General features: G+C 46.9%; 1 protein-coding gene across 4 annotated transcripts in view; it reads left to right on the top strand.

Annotated features, from left to right (window-relative positions):
- Window positions 1-13,763: 13,763 nt before the first annotated feature.
- The window catches only part of NR4A3 (nuclear receptor subfamily 4 group A member 3), a 31,531-nt gene continuing 26,039 nt past the window's right edge, over window positions 13,764-19,255 (top strand). The window contains exons 1-2 of one of the 4 annotated variants that reach the window (XM_075921596.2): window positions 13,764-17,293; window positions 18,535-18,604. The gene's annotated coding sequence lies outside the window, so the exon portion shown is untranslated. Of the gene's footprint in view, window positions 17,294-18,013; window positions 18,411-18,534; window positions 18,605-19,255 lie in introns of those variants that run through there. The other 3 variants (XM_075921594.2, XM_089776477.1, XM_075921595.2) reach the window with 3 other exon arrangements.

The raw sequence follows: 19,255 nt of genomic DNA, 5'->3' as shown, positions 1-19,255 counted from the left end.
ATAAAGGTTATTTCGAAAGAAGGGTTTCTTTTGAAATAACCGCATCTAGACAGCGTTTCTTTTTTTGACATAGGTTATTTCAAAATATCACCAGGATGCAATTATGCAAATGAAGCACGGGAAATGCAAATCAGCACTGCATTTGCATTCCTCTCTTGAAAGAGGAATGCAGTGTAGACATACTATGTAAATATGCATATCTATAGTGCACGAGAACGGTACGTCTGTTATTCCGAAATAACTATACAAGCATCTACACAACTAGCCTAAATAATTTCAAAATAACAGGCGACTTATTTCGATGTTTGTAAACCTCATTCTGCAAGGAATAAAGCCTCTTCTGAAGTGGCTAATTCAGAATAGCAATAGTGTGGGCTCCACTGCTGCTATTTTGAAATACAGCCGCTCCCCGAGTTGCGAACAGTCGAGTTATGACCATTCGCACTTACAACCAAAACTCCCATGGAGCGGTTGTAAAGGCGGTCCCCGAGTTATGAACGTGACCCGCACTTACGAACAGCGCAGTCGCGTGTAACTCAATGGGGTCCGAGTTACGAACAAATTGAGTTATGGCCAAGTGTTTGGTCCATAACTCGTTCGTAACTCGGAGAGAGGCTGTAGCTCCTCCCCCAGGCTATTGAAAGTAATTACTCCCCACTGCTTCCTGGGGCTCTAAATTGAGGTAGCAAATCCAAATTAGGGGAACCTGCCTCAGACTAATTTCCAGGCTTCCCTATAGTGTAGCTACGCTATTTTGAAAGAAACTATTTTGGAGTATTTCTTCCAGAATGGCTTATTCCAAAGTAATCGTGCAGTGTAGATGTAGCCAAAGTTATGAGATCATGTTGTTTGGTTGTCCTAAAACATGCTGTAAGTTAAAAGTCAGCCAGATATTAGTTCCCCAGAGACGACAGCAAGGAGAGTAAACCAATGCCTAGTTGGGGTGTCAAACAACTATTAACTGCCATTGTCCAGAAAGGAAGCTACATTTAGGGAGAATTGATCAGCCTTGCCTGGGGCACTCAGCAATGCCCACCAGACATGCCCGGACTTGTATTCTCCAAGCATATGCGACTGGAAGTATTAACCAGAACACTAATAGGGTTGCCAGGCATCCAGTATTTGCGGCCTCTGCCCAGTAAAAAAAACCAGAAAACACTGTTTTTCTGAATTTTCTGTTCTTCTCAGATGGAAGGCTGGTTGGGACATTTCCCCCCTGCTGCTTTTTTTTTGCTCAACAACTTTGGTCCCCCGTTTTGTTTGTTTGTTTGTTCAACCAATTTTTCCCCTGCAATGTTTGGTATTTTTTTTAATTATCTGGCAACCCTAAACGCTAGGGCCCCATGCATGGCCTTTCTCCTGCCCCACCTGTGCTGCAAGCAAAGAGGACTGAAGACTCCAACAGAGGAGATTGGCCCAGGTTTCAAGGGTGAAATCTGTGTACTATGAACTGACATATCCAGTGGGGTAAAGAAAACCTGTTTCATCTATTTGTTGCCCAGTTTAATAGGGTTGACAGTTTAGACTGCCTACTTATATTTTATTTCTTGGGTAATTTACTCTATTGTTTTGCCTATCACTCAAAATCTATCTTTTATCATCAATAAATGTGTTGAACTGTTTATCTTTACCAGTGAGTTTGCCTAAGTGTCTTGTAAATTCCTCAGTTATCAAAGGCTGACGTATATCCACTTTCCCTGGATGAAGTGGTGAGCCAATTAATAAATTTTCACTGCTCATCTTGAGCAGAGGACACCTGGGTGGATTTGGCGGGTGCTTTTCTTTCTGTGATTCATGTGTGGCTCTGGAAGCATTCATGCAACCTAGGAGCGTGTGTGGGACTCCACATGTGATTGTGCTGAGTTATAACAGTGCCTGTAGTGGTTTGCTGCTTTTCACTAGCAAAGCACTGTGAGAGACAGCCCAGGCTGGAAAGTTAAAGGCGAACAGCAATCCCACAGTCTCAGGCTGCACCCCGGGGATGCCGACAAAGGGGAAGATTATTCCACATCTGCCTAATGCAGGTTCTTGTAACATCCTCTGAAGCTTCTCTTGCTGGCCACTGTCAAAGATAGACTAGATGGACCACTGGTCTGAGCAATCAGAATAACAGGAAAGCAATGAGAGCAATCAGAATAAGAAGGGGAAATGTCTTCCCATTAAGTTTTCTACTGTTTGTATTCATACTTGCAATCTTGGTATTATTTTGGATCCCTGGCTGCTCTAGATGTTCAGGTAGCAGCAGTGGCCAAGGGTACTGTTGTAAAATCTATACCTAAATGTTTTTGTCCTGCTATTTTTGGTGCACACCTTGCCATCCTATTCATGGCTTTGACCCTCAAGACTGAATTACTGCAATCTATTTTGTATGACGTTACATCTGTTAACCATTTAGAAGTATCAGCAGGTGTATAATATAGTTGGTTTGTGTCTTAAGTGGTACTTCTCACAGTAAGCACTTGAGCTCCATGATCTACAATGTCTGACAGCTAGTTTCTGAGTGCAGTCAGTTTAAAGAGTTGGTCTTGTCCTTTATAACGCTCAAAATGTGTGTCCATGTTATACCCTGGCTGATACTATCAGAGGAGACACACAGCCTTGCAGCTCTCTTGTTTCAATGGGAAAGTACTGAGAGCAGCTAGCAGTCCCTGACTCAGGAGCGCAACTCCCCTTTGGTTTGACAAAGCCTAGATCTGTTGACTTCCAGACCTTCAAGACATAGCTGTTTTCTTAAAGAGATAGAGGCAAGATCGTGGGCCCCTTTTTCTTCCTTTTTCTTTAACTAATCAAACTATTAACTAATCAAATCGGCTATTCAATTAGTCTATTTGATTAGTCTATAAGGGTGCCTCCACCTTTGAACTGTAGCAAGAGCCCTACCAGCTGATAGAGACAGCAAGTGGGAGGAAGCAACTAGTTGCATCACTAGTTGACTATCCAATAAGCTATGCTTACATCGACTAGTCGTTTACACCCCTAAGTGGGACCCCCTCCTCTTTGGAGCTGCCAACAGAGCAACAGCAAGAATCCCCTTTTCCCTTGCTGAGAGTCAGGGTTGGCAGCACAGGATCCCCACAATAGTTAGTCCAGCAGCTGGAGTGTATTTGGTTAGATGGCTAGGCTGGGTCACTGCATTCCTCTTCCTGCTGCACATAAAGAACTCTGCTGGTTTGATGTGCCAGTCATTCTCTAAACCACAGCCATGGATCTGAGAGTTCACATCTCATTGAGATGTCTGGAGCAGTCCACACACTGTAATTTCAGCTTCGGGTACTGCAGCTTGAAGCAGATAGCTATGTCATTTACACGCAGGTCATGGGGTCATTTTCAAGAATTTCTTCATACCCATAAGAGCTAGAAAGTTCCTTTTCAAAAACTGAAAGATGAGATTTTGTCCTTGTCATGTGATTCCAGGAGCTAAGTTCCTAGCTCAGGACTATATTGCTTATGCCTTGCTCTGGCCCTGTCCATGCAATCTAGTAAAAAGTACTAGAACTGGTACATCCACTTAGTTGACTGTTTATTTTAGCTGATTCACAGCCTTCTTACGCACTAGCCCTAACTAAAGAAAGATTTGGTGTTTAATCTGTCTTGACCTATGACGTAACAAAATCACAGAGCCTAATTGTGACCTTTTGACTGTGACAAACATAGAAGGAAAACAGATATATAATAGGTGCTTAGGTAAACTGTTATTTAGATAAGAAAATAGGGACTGCCTATAATTCAAGGGATCTTTGGTCCTATCCATGAATTAATTAATAATAATACTTAGCTCCTATATGACGCTTTCTATCCCTCAATCTAAAAGCATCTTTCTAAGTGGCATTTTGCAGGTAGTGAACTGAGCTCTAGAAAAGTAAGGTGAATTGTGCAAGGTCACACAGCAGGCCAATGACAAAGCAAGAAATAGAATCTAAATCTCCTGAGATCCTGTTCTCACCCAATCCCCCGGACAATCATGGCTCCTGGTAAAAATAACTTAAATGGTACAAATAAAAAATACAGGAGAATTACAATGAAGAAGAAATATTAATTGACTTAATAGGCAGATAAAAGGGGAACATAGGACATACCATTCCTGTGAGTTGGAGAGGGTAGATTGGCTTAACAAGCCATTACCTCAGAAAACTCACTTATAGAAACAGCACAACAAACTGAATTTGACAATGCTGTGACCCACTCTGTGTCCGCAAAGAAGATGAAAAGAAGACATTTGTGACAGTATTAGAGAACTAAGATATGTTTGCGAAACATATTCACAAGAATTCTGATGTATTGCCCAGCCCTACCAAAGTATCTTTTGTACCTGCTTTTTAGGAGTTTCACAGAATGATAGATAGTAAGGCTAGAAGGAACCATTAAATTGTATTCTAGTCTGACTGCCTGTATAGCATAGCCAATGCTTAAAGGAAGGAACAGGGAGGAATTCCCAAGGATCAGGAGAAGTTTTTAAACCAAGCATAGGTGCTGATGTATGCACTTAAAGCACTTTTTCTTACCAGTACTGCTAACCCTAGATTGTGATAGAATTCCTCCCACGCTATTTTTAATGTAATTTTAAGCACTGAATACAGGCCATAAAATAGCTACCCCTGTTCTGAGCCCAATCATTTGTGTTTGGCTAAAGCACATCTTCTAGTGAAGCATCCATTCTCAATTTAAAAACATCATGAGATAGCAAATTCACCATTTAGTTTGCTACTCTGTACCAATGGTGAGTCACTCTCACTGATAAAAACCTGTGCTTTATTTCTAATTTGAATTTGTCTGACTTTTACTTTCAGCCATCAGTTCTTGTTATGTCTTTTTCTGCTTAAGAGCCCGTCAGTATCAATATCTTCTCACCATAAAGATACTTTTACAATGTAATCGAGTCACCGTTCAGTCTTCTTTTTGATAAGATAAAAAGACTGATTTCTTTTAAGTTTCTCACTATCAGCTGCTGAACATTTTTGTGGCTCTTTTTCTGCACCCTCTCCAGTTTGTCAACAACATTTTTAAACTATGGACATCAAAACTAGTTACAGCATTCCAATATCTACCTCACTAGCATAGTTCCCGCTAAGGTGTGCGCATGTAAGGTAGCGCATAAAAAATTCTTCCCCCGCCCACCTCCTCTTGAGAGCTATGCAGCAGCACTCACATGGCAGGCAGCTGCCAACTGAGATGGCATAGTGAGAGAGCTGCTGGAGTGGGGGGCCAGGACCCACTGCATGGCGGGGGAGGAGAAGCCTATTCCGGTGGCCGAGGCTGCCACGTGGCAGAGGGCCTAGAGTCTATTCTGGTAGCTCGTGCTGAGAACAGGACCTGCTGCATGGTGGAGTTGGGGGGGGTGAATGCTTCAGCAGCCGGAAACAGGACATGCTGAATGGCCAGGGTGGGCGGGGTCTACGCCAGCAGCTGGGAACAGGACATGCTGCATGGTGAGGTAGAGGAGGGTGTTTCTGCTCCAGCAGCCGGGAACCTGTGTTAATAAATTGGGTGGCACAGTGACACACATCTAAACAGTGCACATGACCTCAGGATTGGGGCACAAGCCAAAACTCACTCCACTCCACTCTTAGGCTACATCTATACTGCAGCCTTCTTCCGCAAAAGCTTACGTAAATGAAGCACGGAATAGAATATTGCCGTGCTTCATTTGCATAATTAATTAGCAGCTGTTTTGCACAAAAAGGAGCAGGTAGATGGCTCCTTTTTGCACAAAACCCCCCCTCTTGTGCAAGAGCCGTTCTTCCTCATTTTTTCAGGAACAGCTCTTGTGCAAGAGGGTTTTTTGTGCAAAAAGGAGCCATCTACGCAGCTCCTTTTTGCACAAAAGCCTCTTGCACAAAAACGGCTGCTAATTAATTATGCAAATGAAACAGCAATATTCTACTCTGCACTTCATTTGCATAAGCTTTTGCAGAAGAAGGCTGCAGTATAGACATAGCCCTAATGGGAACATTGCTCACCAGTGCTAAATATAATGATAAAATAATCTCCTTACTTTTACTTGCTAATCCTATTTATATATCCAAGAATCGTACTAGCCCTTTTGATGCAGCTTCATATTGAGAACTCAGCATCCCATTGAGTTGCTGAGTTATCCCCCTACTACGTAAAGTGAAAAAGGCTGTGAGTTCATTTGGACTTCCCCACTTTCATCATCTGGAACCCTTCATGTTATCCCAGGCTGAGTTGCTGCCAACCCAGCAGCTTTAAGGGACAGGAACACACTTCAGTTAATCAAGCACAAGAATGATGATCAGGGCTAACAAGCTTTGGTAGGGGCAGGGCCTGACCATTGTGCAGGAAGCTCTGGGCCCCCAGAAGGGGAGTGGTTTCAGGTGGAAAGAGTGGGGCTAAGAGCAGCCAGCCTTCCATATCATGCCTCACCCAGCCAGCCTTCAAGGCAGTGGTAGCAGCAGCAGTAGCCCAGAGAACTTTTTAATCACCAGGCCATAGGACAACTGCCCCCTTTACCCTTCCCTGTCAATAGCCCTGGGGATGACAAGAGAGATCTGAGAAAGGCGGGATAGATCATCAAAAAGGGGGAAAGAGTGAGACTTTGAGTATGTCTACACTACAGAGTTTTTTCAGAAAAACAGACATTTTTCTGAAAAAAAAATCAATTATGTCCACACTGCAATTGCGTTCTTCCAAAAGAAAATTAAAAGAACAGAAGGGTTTTCCCAACATTGGTAATCCTCATTCTATGAGGAAGAAGCCTTTTTCTGAAAGAGCTCTTTTGGAAAAAGTTATGTGTGGATGTGGAAGAGGGATTTCTTTTGAAAAAAGAGGAAAGAGGGAAAAGCACAGGTGCCCCGGTGGCCACTCCGTCCATAGTAATCACAGCTGAAATGTGAGATAGCATCCATTCAGTGTGGACACTACCTTTCGAAAAAGCAGATCACTTTTTTATGTGATTTTGCAGTGTAGACGCTCTCTTTCGGAAGAAGTTTTTCCAGAAGATCTCTTCTGGAAAAGCTTCTTCTGAAAGAAGCCTGCAGTCTAGACATAGCCTTAGACTACACTAGCCCTTTTTTCAGCAATACTTTTATTTTAAGGGTGTGAAAAAACCCACTTAAATCAACATAAGTGTCACTGACAAAAGCACTAGAATGGATGGCACTGTCAGCCAGAGACTCTCCTGCAGACATAGCTGCTTGTTGGGGGGTGTAATTATGCTGGCAGCAGAGCTCTCTCACACTGCCCAAAAGCAGCTCCTTCCGAGACCTTACATCAGTACAGCTACAGCAGTAGAGCTATGCTGCCGTAAAATCTGTATTGTAGACATAGCCTGAGAGGGAAAAAAAAAAGTAAATGAAGCAGAGTAAGATGACAGATAACAAATGTAAAAGGCAATTCACAATATAGTTTAACAGGTGCAAGCAAAACAGAAGTGATGGGAAAACATAACAGGATTGACTTCAGAGGGCTTTGCTGAGTAGAAAGATGTTGGGAAAAGTGTTAATTTAAAAGTTGGTAAATTAGAGAAGTTATCCCTTGTTAGCATGAACTAAAAGTATGTCAGCTAAGAACTCAATGTGTGTGTGGATAAACAGATAAAAGATCTCACTAAAAACAAAAACACAAACACAAAAAATATCCCACAAAACATTCGCTAGGGTTTGTATAATAGTCCAGTTGAGTTAGCATATCTGGTAGGAAAAGTTATTGTCTGATCCTTTATGGATACTGAATGAGCAAATGTTTATTAAACAGTTAAAAAGAAAGGGCATGAACACATCATTGGATTAATAATTGTAACTAAATAAACAAAGTCAAGAATATTTGTTATTTTATTAGTTTTAATTCAAAGAGTTTCATCTCCTTGGGGCTGAACAACAGCAACCTGGGTCTGGACAGCATCTATTTCACAAAAAGCCAACCACCTGTTGGGTAATTATTAGTCTCTCTCCCAGGCAAGGATGAGCTTTTATCTTTTTTTTTCTTTAGAAGTGAACGCCATCAAACAGAACAGTGTTTATGTGAAGATTAAAGCTTATGCCAAACATTTTATAAAGGTGTGTCCACCATTCTCCAATACAGTTCCAGTAAGGATCTCATTCAGAATTGTGTCATTATTCAATAATAAATATACTTAAACTAAGATCTCTCTGAATGTATCATCCTATTTATAAGATGCTGTGCTTGCGCATCTGAAACTTATCCAGGCTTGGCCTCTTCAATCCCAGATCAACTCTTGTGTGGGCAGTTAGACTTGCAATTCCACAAGCACCTCTCAATAATAGCATCACTGTTTGAGTTAAAGTATGTTTGGTTGTTCCTTTAATTCATTATCTTGCATGTTTTTAAATTTTGCATTGGCATATGCAAGAAAGAATTAGCTCGTAAGAGCCAAGAAAACTGACTAAATTCAGGAGTATTCAAGCCTCCCCATCTGTGGTATCACAGAATTTCAGGCAATGCTGCTAGCTGGTGGAGCTTCTGCTGGGAATACAGAATTATTGTGGATAAAGTAATCAGAACATATTTATAAGGGTCATAAACTCCTGGTTCCAATCACCTAAATATCAATCAGAAATTCTCTCCTGGGGAAGAAATTACCCCTGCATAGCCTACATCCAAAGTTAAACTTGTATGAAAAATCTGAGCAAAACCAATTCTGCCATTTGTGAGCTATTTGTGAAAGGAAAATATATACTTTGCACTTTAAAAAAAAAAGTGTAGTTTACAGGGATAGATAAGACTATCCAGTGCCCATAGCACATCCCATTGGCCTATACCCGTGGTCACCAACCAGTAGGTCGGGATCTACTGGTAGATGTTGAAGACTCTGACGGGTGATCCTGACTGGTTTGGCCAACAGACTATCAAGTGCCGGCACTTCCCTCTACTGCTGTTCATCTCCTGCTCCTTACCTTGGAGCTGCCCTCCCCCTTGGGGCACCTCCTGCTTCCTGTACAGGGCGGAGGAGGAAGAGGAAGGTGCTGATGTCAAGGTGCCCCCTCTCCTACCCTGTATCCTTTCTCCACAGAGCAGTCAGGGGACACAACAGAACTTGCAATAAAGTTTGCTGGCTGCTTTTGGGAGGGTGCAGGGCCAGGACAGGGGTGAGCCTGCCTTAGCCCCAATGCACCACCACTTAGCCACCTGAGGTAAGCACTGCCCAGCTGGAGCCCACATCCCAAACATCTACCCCAGTCATGAAACCCCTCCTGCTCTCCAAGTCCCTACCCTACCCTGGACATCCCTGCATCCAAACGCCATCCCAGACCCAGCACATAGAAACCCCTCCCACATCCCAACTGCCTGCCCCAGGCTCTACTCAGAGCCTCTTAACCCAAGACCAGAACCTGCCCCCCAACCCTCTGACCCAGCTTGGTGAAAGTGAGTGAGGATGGGCAAGAGAAGGGGGGTGGAGTGAGCAGGGGCGGGACTCAGAGAAGGGGAGGGAGGGAGTAGAGGAAAGGATATTTATATTGGAGGTAGATCTTGGATTGCACTTAAAATAAAAAAGTGATCTCATGCTTAAAAAGGTTGGAGACCACTGGCCTATACTATGTCTCCACCAACACAGCTGTATCCTTGACCAAATCTCCTACTTCGAAAGGTAACATGGGTTCACCTTCTCCCAGTCCCAGAAAGGCAGTTACCGGGGGGGGGGGGGGGAGGGGGGGGAAGGGGGGGAGGCAGTACTTATTCCAGTAGCCAGATTATATCTGCTTGGGTGGGTGTGGGTTGCTACACACTTCTTCTGCCACTCACAGGATCCTTTGCTGGACTAGTATTGTGATGGTTCCCCCAAGTAGTGGGTGTCGGAATTAACACCCCCACAGAAATGAATGGGGTAATGCACCCCTCTCAGAATTACCATTCCAAGCAGTCTGCAGACTCAGGCACACATCATAGAATCATAGAATCATAGAATAATAGGACTGGAAGGGACCTCGAGAGGTCATCGAGTCCAGCCCCCCGCCCTCAAGGCAGGATCAAGCTCCGTCTACACCATCCCTGACAGATGTCTATCTAACCTGTTCTTAAATATCTCCAGAGAGGGAGATTCCACCACCTCCCTTGGCAATTTATTCCAATATTTGACCACCCTGACAGTTAGGAATTTTTTCCTAATGTCCAATCTAAACCTCCCCTGCTGCACTTTAAGCCCATTACTCCTTGTCCTGTCCTCAGAAACCAAGAGGAACAAATTTTCTCCTTCCTCCTTGTGACACCCTTTTAGATATTTGAAAACCGCTATCATGTCACATCACTGCTTTGACCAGAATCATATCCTGTATTCAAAGCCTTTCTTCACCACAATCAGGGCTACAAATTAAAGAATGAAAGCTGGCATTCTTTTTCAAATTATTCCAGAAGCTTGGGGCCTAGGAAAGGACCTAGAGAATCTGTACTTTAATCAGCCCTTGGAACAATCAACTGCCCCTTCAAATAGGAGTGTTATACCCAACAGCTAAAGTTATCATAGCAAAATAATTTGTACAATATGTGAATGGAAAAACAAAGTAAATCCCTTCACTTGCTCTCCATCCCAACCACTGCATCAAATTGAAGCTTATTGTCACCCTTAGCTCTACAGATCTCTACCCTTTGCTCCTTGTCGTACCTTATCCAGTTAGGTGCTGCTTCCTGTCTCCTTCATTGTCCAAATGCCCCCCCCCCCTTTGCACACTTTCCCCTATACACAGTAAGACTTCCCTGAGCGTATTCACAGAGCTCCTACATTCGAGACCTTCTCAGAGACCCACTTAAACATTGAAACAAGTTGACTTATCTGTAAATATATAACTCGTCTGTTGTTTCCTTTCTCCTAACTTTTGATCACTTGTCTGTCCTCAGATACCCAGAGGCTTGGAACAGGGCCACCTTGCCTCCTCACCTGTTGCAGAAGCACACTGTGTGCAGTAACAAATTCGTTTAAAAAAAAAAAAGCCTAAATTCTTCCTGGGTATGACTACCCTGACTACTTCAGCTCAGCAGAGATTAATTCCAAAGAGCAGGTTACAAGCTCAGTATTCCAAGGAGGAACTTGGCATCATGTGCACCAAGGGACAATGTCAACTTGACTTTTTGACCCTTCCCCCCCAAAAAGTCATCCAGTCTATGGGTGTATATCCTTCAAACAGGATGCCCTGAATTATTTTTAAATCCTCTACAAATAATTTGTATCTGCCCCTGCTTTGTATTAGGATCTTTTCAACAAGCAGGAAACCGAAAAGCTAGGCGAGCGTCCCGAAAGCGCAGCGGCTCCGTCTCCGCTGCCAGACCTGACAGCAAACTGAACACATGCAGCGGATTTCTTCCCTCTCCGCTCTCTTTCCGTGGTTGTTCTTAGGAGCTATTTGTGAATCCATAAGGTACAGAAACTTGATTTCCCAGCTGACAGGGTCTGTCTAAACCAGGCTGCTGTAACCAGGGGGAGAAATTAAAGGAACCGGGGTCACTGGGCTAACTCAGGAACTAGGTTGGGTAAAAATAATAATTAAAAAAATTAGGCAGCACGGCAGCCCGTCAGCCAAGGCAGCGGGTGTCGCGCACTCTCGCCAGTTCCCTTTACAGCCAGGCACACCAGGACGAGTAGGCTGCAGGCAGATGACAACATGGAAAGCCAAGTATTTTTATCGTGGTTGTACGGGGGGAAACGGCGGGCGGAAAGTGCCACCCGTTCCCTCTGCCCCGGGCCGCCCACGCAGGCAGCGCATCAAAGGGAATCTCCCCTGGTCTGCGGCTTGTCAGCCCCGGGGATGAGCGCACCGGCCCGTCATGGCATTTTCACTTCCCAGAGCTCTTACTCAACAGGCGGGCGGGGGCTCCCAAGAAGCCGCCGCTTCTGCCGTGAGGTCACCGCTGCGCTATGCGAGCCCGCCACCGCCCCCTGCTCGGCTCCATTGCATCAGGCAGGGGCATCCCCACAGCGCCCGGCCGGGGCAGCCCGCGGCACGGAGGTCGCGCCCTGCCCGCAGGCGGGGTCCCTGCTCCCTCCCCGCCCGGAGCGGGGGCAAGTAGCCGGCGAGCGGGCAGGACAAGTGCCCCAGGCGCTGCGCATTCCCGAGCGGGGAATCACCGCCGCAGCCCGGGGCAGCAAGGGCGCTGCGGCGCCCGCTGGCTCCATCCCTGAGTCACCCCGCGCAGGAAGGCAGCCGGGGGCGCGGCCGGCAGGACAATGGGGCTGGCCGGGCTATAAATACCCGCCGCAGCTATATTTGGTTTGGCCGGATCAAAGCAGGGACTCGAAATAGCCCCGGCCCCACGCGCAAGCGCGCGCACCCGCCCCGCCGCCGCCGCCGCTCAATGGGCTCCCGGCTCCGCCCCCTCCCCCGCGCGATCGCAATCGGCCTGCACAGGCCAGAGGCTAAATTTAGCAACACAGCTTGCGTCAATCACGCGCCTCTTGTGCGTCAGCCCCCCCCGGTCCCGCCTCTTGGCGTGGAGCCCGGTGCATCGTGTGCGGGGATTGGGCGCTCGGGCAAGAGGACGGCGTTCCATGGTGACGTGTCCCCTCTGATTGGCTCCGAAAGGGGCTCGCGGGATAAGAAAGTAGAAAAAATATCTAGTTTGGGGTACCCGCGTGCGGCCGGATTCCTCGCTGGGAGCCACAGGGCTCCCTCCGTGAGAGGGGTTGGCAGGTGACACTGACAGGAGATCGGGGGTGGGATGGCCAGTGACCCGCTGAGCTTCTGGTTCCGGACTCGCTGCCAGGGAGCCCCTCTTGTCTCAGTGAGCCTCTTATCCGCATGCACACACGGATTCACATAGACCCCCCCCCCCTACACACCAACCCCAAGTCTCCTTCGTCTTTGCACCTCTCCCTCCGGAGAGGAAAAGCAACAAAGCCAGGTCTATAGGACTGAGTGCAGAACCCCATTTAGTTCCCAGGAACTGGCCCATGCAGACACCAAGGGAGAAGGAAGATAGTGAATCCAGCCTAAACAAAGTGAAAGTGCGATCGGCGTCTCTTCTTTCACTCCCGCCTAGTCACTGCATGCGTGTGTGAGCAGCAGCCGACGCCGCAGCTGTTTCATTCAAACTTGTGTTTTCTATGCAGTTTGCAATGTCCAACTGAACGGTGTAAATTAATCCACGGCATGGCGAATTATTATGAAAAGAAAGTAAAGCCTCTTCCTGAGGATACCCCCTTCGCATTGCGAGGACGCGAGCAAACATAAACTCACACAGAGCAACCAACTATCCTGTGCGACGATAGTTAACAGAGCTCGGCTAGAGTGAAAGCAAAGTCAGTTACAGCTACAAGTCTGAGGATGAAGTTTCCCGAAGTAACTGATGACCGACATTTGTGACCTGAAGAGAGAGACCCGGGTACAGGGAGATCCTTCAGAACACATAAAAAGTTCCCCTTTTACTTTCTCCTCTGAAACCATTTTAATACTCACTAAAATCATAATTCATAAGCGCAGTTTACACACCCACAGTGTCCGCTAAACTTTACCTTATTAAATGCTCGCTGGCTTTTTATCCTGCACTCTACCCGGGTAAGCAATTCGACTGTGTACAGTAACAGCATGAGGGCTGGCTCTAATGATTAATCATCGCCTTAAATATTAAGAATACAGATCTGCACTGCCATGTGCCATTGACAAGTCTGCTACTGAGACCCAGCCTGCCAGCCATATCCTCCCTCTCCCCTCCCAGGAACGCCTCGCAGGTTGACAGCACTCTGAAAATTTAAGCGGAGCGCCGCAGCCAGATGCCGGCAGTGTAGGTGCGGGGCCGGGGCTTTCTCACACACGCTGTACTGTACCGAGGGAGAGACTCATAGACTCTTGGGTGGGGGGGAGGTCAGTAGCGTCAGGCTCCCATGGCGTCACTATTGACGTCTCGCATTCCAGCCGCTCTATGGAGAGGCCGCTAGGGCTCCTCTCACATAAATGACGTTCAGAGAGAGGGAGAGGGAGAGAGCAGCAGCAGAGGAGACTCCTTCCTCTCTCTCCTCACACACAGAGAGAGAGAGAGAGACCCAGAGAGAGACAGAGGCAGATCTCTATTACTGAGCAGCGCATATAAACAAAGGCACATTGCTGCAGCAGCAGCAGCCACAGCAGGCTGATCACTCACTCTCTCTCACACACACGCTCCACTCCGGAGCAGCAGCAGCAGCAGCAGGACCAGGCTGCTCTCCGCTCCTGGTGTCTCAGGCTTCTGTTAATCCTTTTCCATGACTCGGGATAACGCATCCTCCAGCTCCACCGCCGCCAAGAACCTCTTGGGCTTGCCTTTTACAATTTTGCCACTGGACAGAGCCTCCATGCACATTTAAGGAAACAGGCATTTACAAACTAGATGTAAAGACGGAACCGCCACAGCAGTCAAGTATGTATATATGAATGGGAGAGAGAGAGAGAGAGAATGTGGATTGGACTTGGTAAAAGTTGTGCTGCTGGTTATATTGCTCTTGAAATAACAACTGCTTTGTGGTGAACTTCAGGGTTGCCAATCTAACGTGCTGGGGGCTGTAGCCTGAAACTTTCCCCCCCTTATATCCAGGGCGGATATGTATTTGATGCTGTTTTGTTAGCCCCTACTTGGGACTTTTTTCCCCCTCTCTCCTGAACAGGAGAGCTGGGTTTTGTGGAATAAAAGCCTCAGCCGATACTAAGGTATTTCTGCTAGTTGTTGTCATGGAAATGATGCTGCCGCCGGCGGTGGGGAGTTTGCAGCTCTGGTGAGGAATGGCAGTAATTTGTCTCTTCCTTGAACTGTGCTTGGGAAATAGGTGGTTTTGTTTGTGCGAGTTAGGAGCATTTAATAGGGACGGCAGGGCCGGTTCATCTGCTCTCGCTTTAGGAGAGAACGAGCCAGGGGCTGCTGGAAGAGCTCGCTAAAGAGGTAATTGTTGGAATGTGGCATATTGTAATGAAATGAGATCGGATCTTTGCGAGGCACGTCTGCCCGGCAGATGCTCCTAAGAAATTTGCACTTTTCCCTTTCGAGGTCATAAATTGTAATTACATACTATACTGCCCCAGCACGTGTGTTACAGTACAGAGGAGCTGCATTTCACTCGCTGCCTTTCTCGCCGCATACATTTCTCGCTGTATAAATTTCTCTCTTAATAACAGCGAAACAGCTCGCGTCTTTAAAAAAAAATCAGTAGCAGGTTGTATAATAGGCACTCAAGTTTGGTGTCGTGTGGGGGCAGCTGTTGGTCTGCCGTATCACGACAGTGCGCTGTCACGAGGAAGGTATGGACAGTCTAATGCTTTTACACTGTGGAGAAGCGTTTGGTGTTCACCCTATTCTGAGCGAAAGAGTTTAACTCCCAAAGTTGTCCCCAAATGCTATTTCTGGGCGGTTTTTCCTGCAACAAGAGTCACTTTTCAGTTAACTTCGGGACGTGATCACCGGAGAGCTATCCAGCCTGCTTCAAGTTATTAGCTTCTTCCGCTGATTTTCTTTCTCCCCCCCCCCCCCCCGCCGCCCTCTCACGGGGACTATTGTAGGATAACGTCTAGGCTGAGACACAGAGGAAACTCACTCAAGTTGCCGGCTGGTAGCGGGAGTGGGCTGGTGTTCCAGTTACGTAGCGGTTCTATTACAAACTCGCCACTTACTCCACATGCAGCTGAAACTTTTAATTCAGTGACGCTTCCCCTTCGCGGTCCCTCCCGGGGTAAAGGAAGGTTTCGAAACTCAGCTGAAGAGCCACAATCACAATGGAGCGTTTCACGGTTTCCTCCTCAGATTACAGGGCGGGGAGGGGTGTCACGGGGGGTTGAATGGAAAGTGTAAGGAGGAAGAAAGGCGCTTTGACAAGGGCAGCTATTCCTTCCTAATTTACAGCCCTCCGGCCTCTGTGCTCCTGGCTCAGGCGGCTGCAGTCCCGAGGCGGGGTGCGTGTTTGAAGGCGCACTGAGTGTCTCTAGGTAACGGGCGGCTTGGGGGGAGGAGAGGAGCCCTAGGGCGCTCGGAGCAGTGGGCGAAGGGACCAGGGAGGGAGCAAAGCCCCAGGGGGGAGAAGAGGGGAGCGTGTGACCCCCGGCGCTGCGCAGGGGATAATGGCACAAGCTGGCGAGAGTTCCTGGCTGGGACTCGCACTGCGGGGGGTGAGGAGTGTCTGTGACCCTGGCTGCGATATTGGGGCAAGTCCTGCCTGTGATGTGCGGGTGGTGGCTTCAGGAACAGTCGCACCCAAGCCAGGTGAGAGGTTAGCCAGCGCAGGGGGGGGGGGGGGCAGAAGGGCCTTAGGGGGCAGAAGAAAGTTTTTCCCAGGGAGGCACTTGCCGGGCTAGCCTGATGGTATCAATGGGGAGGGGGTATCAATGGGAGGGTGGATCCCCTCAGGTGCAGGACAGTAGTGAAAGAAGGAAATCAACTTCTGTCACACGCTGCCGGTATTGGATGCCCGCGCCATTTGGGGAGCGGGTGCCTGTCACCCCCGCGCTTTCACATCGGAAGCGCGAGGCAGAGGTCTGACTGAGGGCGACAACAGAAGGTTTCCTCGGTGCGGTTTGGTGGCTCAGCCGGGACTGATCCCCGGGCTGCCCCCCCCCAGGGAGCGAGCGAGCCCCGACCCCGCAGGCTGGAGCAATCCGTGCGCTCTCAGTGCTCGCTTCCCGGCAAGAGTCTGTCTACCTGGAGCCACACAGATTTGCACTTCCTGCCGGCCGGGCCGCCGCACGTGTAGGACAAGCGGGCCAAGCGCCGCAGGGGGGGAAGCTGCTAGTTGCCATTTGCTCCCCTCGCCGTTCTCCCTGGGCTGTCTCCTCTGTGGCTTCGCGCCCGAGCCCGCCAGAGAGTGCCAGGACACTGCCACTGAAACACGCGTGGAAACTTCCTTCCCCGGGCATCTCCCGACTCTTCGCCCCGTGCCCTGGCGCTGGCGGGAGGGGGCAGAGCGAGGCCTGCGCTTTTTCTAGCCTCTAGTGGAAAGCTGCGATCTTGCTTTCCAGGGGAGGCGAGAAGCCCCTTGCCAGTCTAGGGTGAGCTGGGGGGGGAGGTGAATTATACCTTTGTCTCTCCCCTCCCAGCCCCGCGTTATCCTCCCAGGCTGCAGGTGGCCGCGATCTGGCCTCCCAGCTCCGTCCCTGCCGCTTCTTTTCAGTCCCCCGGCGTGACTGCCGCCCGGGTCAGGCACCGTGCCGGGCTCCTGGTCGCAGCCGCGACAGGGTGCGGCCCGCGTTGTGACTCCCGCCCTCTCTCTTTGCCTGCTGTGTGACAGAGCCCGCTTCGGAAGAGCGCCCCCAGCTGAGTCCCGGCTCCAAACCCGGACCCGCAGACCGGTCCCAGCCAGCCCGCACTCCGCCTCCTCCCGCAGCCTCCGCCGTCCAGACAACCAGCCCCACCATTCAGCGAGCAAGATACCCTCCAGGTAACAGCCCCTTTCCCGCGCCCGCTCCGAGCCCTGACAGAGCGTGTCCTGCCCCCCAAGCACACCGGTAAACGCGGAGTCGCTCCTTTGAAGTCACTGGAGTTAGGCTGGGTTCACACGGGGGGAACTGCGACCAGACCTCAGCCCTCGCCACAAAGAGTCCGGTGTGAGAATAAAGTTTCCATCCTGCCAATACGCGGGGCTTCTTTGGCAAATATTATCAACAGGTTTAATATTTTTCACGCTGGCTGGGCCAAATTTCGCTCCTGCAAAGCCGTTTTGCTTTGAACAGGGCAGCGAGGAGTTTACCTAAGAGCAGAATTGGGTCCCCGATTCAGAGACTGTGTTTAATAAAACTTGTACTGTCATGACTGAATCCTTAGGAATGAAAAGTCCTGAACCAACACAGTGTGAACATGTAAAGAGAAAATTCAAGCCAGTGGGTTGGGATGCTGTGTGTATTGGGTACATGATTAACCCCCTATTCTCATGTAACATTCTTGCAAAGATTTCAGAAAGGTTAGTTGCTCTGAAATGTTCCTGACCAGATTTTGTATTTATTCTATCTCAGTCTTGCTAATACCTCGTTTTGAAATGTGGCTTGTGATTATTTTAAGCACTATGTGTTAAGAAATAATAATTATTATTATTGCTGCTTCTATTATTATTATTATTATTTATTATTATTAAATTATCACTTTATTTTTGTTTTTGAGTGACACATCTCATTGTTTAAAGTAGAAAGAAAAAACAGGAGTTTGAACTAGCCAGTAGATCATACTGGGAAATGCTATTGTAAGATGAGTTCTGCACATTGGAATAGATCTTTACATTACTTCTTTCCTCCTTCTTTTCTTCAAATAGGATTTAATGCAGATTTCTATTCCAGGAAAGCAGCTTTAGCATAATTTCTTAATGTGAAATAGCCATGTAGTGCAGGTATTCTGCCTGAAAAGAAAAGGAATTGCAGGTCATCTCTTATTACCTCCTATTTCTTTTCAGCACAGGCAGAAAATCCTTCTCTCTCACAAGATTCTGTGTCAACATGTCAATTTGTGACATTAGTTATCTGCTTGTTAAACTGCATTTCTCAATGAATTTTCATTGGAGATTCATGGTAGGAGTTCCATTTTCCATTTCCTCTCTTAACATATAACCAACATATTTAGGAAAACTGGTTGTTTAACTCCCCTTGTTTGATAATATCCCAAGTTGACACTGAGTTTTTCTTTCTCTGTTAGTTCAATTGTGTATATGCCTCCAGAGACTGGCAAGCACATTTTAGAAATAAAAATAAATAAGATTTTTGAGGTAAGGTTTATGATGATTTTGTCCTACTTTTTAAATAAAATATAGTATTTGGATGTATAAATAAAAGTAGTCTTCAAAGAATTATATTAGGAAACAAAAGCAGTCATTTCAATTTACAAAATTGCTTGAAAACTTGAAAGAACTGGTCTTTTTTTCTGACATGAAAATACAGTAATTAAAATCTATTCTTAATTTAAATGTGCTTCTCTACAAATTAGAAATTAAAAGTTTATTTAATATAAATTAATTTGATTGTTGTATGAGAGTTTCTAGTCACCAAAGCACAGGGGTTTCTTAAAATATCCAATAGCTACCTTTAAACTTTAGAAATGTTTGTATGTTTCATTTATCCAATGACTGGAATATGAATTATACTAGTTTTAAGGAGATAAAGTAGTCCAAATTTGGAAAAATATTTTCTCAAAGGGTAAGAATTCTTCTTTACTTTCTCAGTTTTTCTTTTTTCATGTGAGAGCATTTCCATTAATATAAAGATGTATATTGTTATCAAAGTGAAACTTGACAGCTGCCTTTAACTTTGATTGCAAATACTGGGTTTGAAACCTATAGTGCAAGCAGGCAAACCTCATAAAGATTGCTCTATTGGGTCTGTAATGTCCTCTGAGCAATAAAGTGTGGAATGGAGACGGG

The sequence above is a fragment of the Pelodiscus sinensis genome, chromosome 2 (genome assembly GCF_052426305.1).
Source record: "Pelodiscus sinensis isolate ZL-2025 chromosome 2, ASM5242630v1, whole genome shotgun sequence".
NCBI classification, from domain to species: Eukaryota; Metazoa; Chordata; order Testudines; family Trionychidae; genus Pelodiscus; species Pelodiscus sinensis.
The sequence above is the reverse complement of the archived record's forward strand: the minus strand, read 5'-3'. Positions and strand labels throughout refer to the sequence as shown.